The following is a 3848-nucleotide window of genomic DNA, read 5'->3' as shown; positions in this document are numbered from 1 at the left end:
TTCAGACCGTTTCATGCTCCTCATGTTTTTGACAGCTTTTGAAGCTTTTAATATTTTTCACACCTTTTCAGGCTCTTCATGTTTTTGAACAGCACTTCATGCTCCTCCTATTTTTCAGACCGTTTCATGCTCCTCATATTTTGACACCTTTTGAAGCCCCTCCTATTTTTCTCACCTTTTCAGTCTCTTCATGTTTTTCAACACCGTTTGATGCTCCTCCTATTTTTCAGACCATGTCATGCTCCTCATATACTTGACACAATTTGAAGCTCTTCATATTTTTCACACCTTTTCAGGCTCTTCATGTTTTTGAACACCGCTTCATGCTACTCTTATTTTTCAGACCGTTTCATGCTCCTCCTATTTTTCAGACCGTTTCATGCTCCTCATATACTTGACACAATTTGAAGCTCTTCATATTTTTCACACCTTTTCAGGCTCTTCATGTTTTTGAACACCGCTTCATGCTACTCATATTTTTCAGACCTTTTCATGCTCCTCATATTTTTCACACCTTTTGAAGTTCTTCATATTTTTCACACCATTTCAGGTTCTTCATGTTTTTGACCACCGCTTCATGCTGCTCCTATTTTTCAGACCGTTTTAATCTCCTCATAATTTTGACACCTTTTTAAGCTCTGCATATTTTTCATGCCTTTTCAGTCTCTTCATGTCTCTGAGGACCGCTTCATGCTCCTCCTATTTTTCAGACCGTTTTCTGCTACTCTTTTTTTTCACACCTTTTGAAGCTCTTCATATTTTTCACACATTTTCAGGCTCTTCATCTTTTTGAGCACCACTTCATGCTCCTCGTATATTTCAGACCGTTTCATGCTCCTCATATTTTTGACACCTTTTGAATCTCTTTTTTTTTCACACCTTTTCATTCTCTTCATCGTTTTCAGAACCGTTTCATGCTCTTCCAATCTCAAGGCTGTTTCTTGCTCCTCATATTTTTGCCACCTTTTGAAGCTCTTCATATTTTTCACACCTTTTAAGGCTCTTCATGTTTTCAACACCGCTTCATGCTCCTCCTATTTTTCAGACCGTTTCATGCTCCTCATATTTTTGACACGTTTTGAAGTTCTTCATATTTTCCACACCTTTACAGGCTCTTCATGTTTTTAAACACTGCTTCATTCTCCTCCTATTTTACAGACTTTTTCATGCTCCTCATATTTTTGACACCTTTTGAAGCTCTTCATATTTTTCACACCTCTTCACGCTCTTCATGTTTTTGACTACTGCTTCATGCTGCTCCTATATTTCAGACCGTTTCATGCTCCTCATATTTTTGACACATTTTGAAGCTCTTCATATTTTCCACACCCCTCAGGCTCTTTTTTTTTTAAACACCACTTCATTCTCCTCCTATTTTACAGATTGTTTCATGCTCCTCATATATTTTACACCTTTTGAAGCTCTTCATATTTTTCACACCTTTTCAGGATCTTAATGTTTTTGAACGCCACTTCATGTTCCTCCTATTTTTCAGACCGTGTCATGCTCCTCATATTTTTGACACGTTTTGAAGCTCTTGATATTTTTCACACCTTTTCAGGCTCTTCATGTTTTTCAACACCGCTTCATGCTCCTCCTATTTTTCAGACCATTTCATGCACCTCATATTTTTCACACCTTTTGAAGCTCTTCATATTTTTCACACCTTTTCATGCTCTTCATCTTTTTCAGAACCATTTCTGCTCTTCCAATTTTCAGGCTGTTTCATGAACCTCATAGTTTTGAAACCTTTTGAAGCTCTTCATATATTTCATACCTTTTCAGGCTGTTCATGTTTTTCAAGACCGCTTCATGCTCCTCCTATTTTTCAGACCATTTCATGCATCTCATATTTTTCACACCTTTTGAAGCTCTTCATAATTTTCACACCTTTTCATGCTATTCATCTTTTACAAAATCGTATCATGCTCATCCTATTTTTCAGGCTGTTTCATGCTCCTCATATTTTTGACACCTTTTGAAGCTCTTCATATTTTTCACACCTTTTCAGGCTTTTCATGTTTTTCAACACCGCTTCATGCTCCTCGTATTTTTTAGACCGTTTCATGCTCCTCATATTTTTGACACGTTTGAAGCTCTTCATATATGGCAAACCTTTTCAGGCTTTTCATGTTTTTCAACACCGCTTCATGCTCCTCCTATTTTTCAGTCATTTCATACTTCTCATATTTTTGACACCTTTTGAAGCTCTTCATAATTTTCACACCTTTTCATGCTATTCATCTTTTTCAAAATCGTAACATGCTCTTCTTATTTTTGAGGCTGTTTCATGCTCCTCATATTTTTGTCACCTTTTGAAGCTCTTCATATTTTTCACACCTTTTCAGGCTCTTCATGTTTTTGACCACGGCTTCATGCTGCTCCTATTTTTCAGACCGTTTCATGCTCCTCATATTTTTGATACCTTTTGAAGCTCTTCATATTTTTCACACCTTTTCAGGCTCTTCATGTTTTTGAAGACCGCTTCATGCTCCTCCTATTTTTCAGAACGTTTCATGCTCCTCATCTTTTTGAGACTTTTGAAGCTCTTCATATTTTTCACACCTTTTCAGGCTCTTCATGTTTTTGACCACGGCTTCATGCTGCTCCTATTTTTCAGACCGTTTCATGCTCCTCATCTTTTTGAGACTTTTGAAGCTCTTCATATTTTTCTCACCTTTTCAGGCTCTTCATGTTTTTGACCACGGCTTCATGCTGCTCCTATTTTTCAGACCGTTTCATTCTCCTCATATTTTTGTTACCTTTTGAAGCTCTTCATATTTTTCACACCTTTTCAGGCTCTTCATGTTTCTGAAGACCGCTTCATGCTCCTCCTATTTTTCAGAACGTTTCATGCTCCTCATCTTTTTGAGACTTTTGAAGCTCTTCATATTTTTCACACCTTTTCAGGCTTTTCATGTTTTTCAACACCTCTTCATGCTCCTCGTATTTTTCAGACCGTTCCATGCTCCTCATATTTTTGACACGTTTGAAGCTCTTTATATACTTCAAATCTTTTCAGGCTCTTCATGTTTTTCAACACCGCTTCATGCACCTCCTGTTTTTCAGTCGTTTCATGCTTCTCATATTTTTGAAACCTTTTGAAGCTCTTCATATTTTTCACACCATTTCTTGCTCGTCATCATTTTCACAACCGTTTCATGCTCTTCCAATTTTCAGGCTGTTTCATGCTCCTCATATTTTTGACACCTTTTGAAGCTATTCATATTTTTCACACCTTTTCAGGCTCTTCATGTTTTTCAACACCGCTTCATGCTCTTCCTATTTTTCAGACCGTTTCATGCTCCTCATATTTTTGACTCCCTTGAAGCTCTTCATATTTTTCACACCTTTTCAGGCTCTACATGTTTTTCAAAACCACTTCATGCTCCTCCTATTTTTCAGACCATATCATGCTCCTCATATTTTTGAGAATTTTTGAAGCTCTTCATATTTTTCACACATTTTCAGGCTCTTCCTGTTTTTGACCACCGCTTCATGCTGCTCCTATTTTTCAGACCGTCTCATGCTCCTCATATTTTTGACACCTTTTGAAGCTCTTCATATTTTTCACACCTTTTCAGGCACTTCATGTTTTTGAAGACCGCATCATGCTCCTCGTATTTTTCAGACCGTTTCATGCTCCTCATATTTTTGAGACTTTTGAAGCTCTTCATATTTTTCACACCTTTTCAAGCTTTTCATGTTTTTCAACACCGCTTCATGCTCCTGGTATTTTTCAGACCATTTCATGCTCCTCATATATTTGACTCGTTTGAAGCTCTTCATGTATTTCAAACCTTTTCAGGCTCTTCCTGTTTTTCAACACTGCTTCATGCTCCTCGTAT

The sequence above is a fragment of the Dama dama genome, unplaced genomic scaffold, assembly GCF_033118175.1.
Source record: "Dama dama isolate Ldn47 unplaced genomic scaffold, ASM3311817v1 ptg000180l, whole genome shotgun sequence".
Taxonomy (NCBI): Eukaryota; Metazoa; Chordata; class Mammalia; order Artiodactyla; family Cervidae; genus Dama; species Dama dama.
This window is presented reverse-complemented; position numbering follows the sequence as displayed.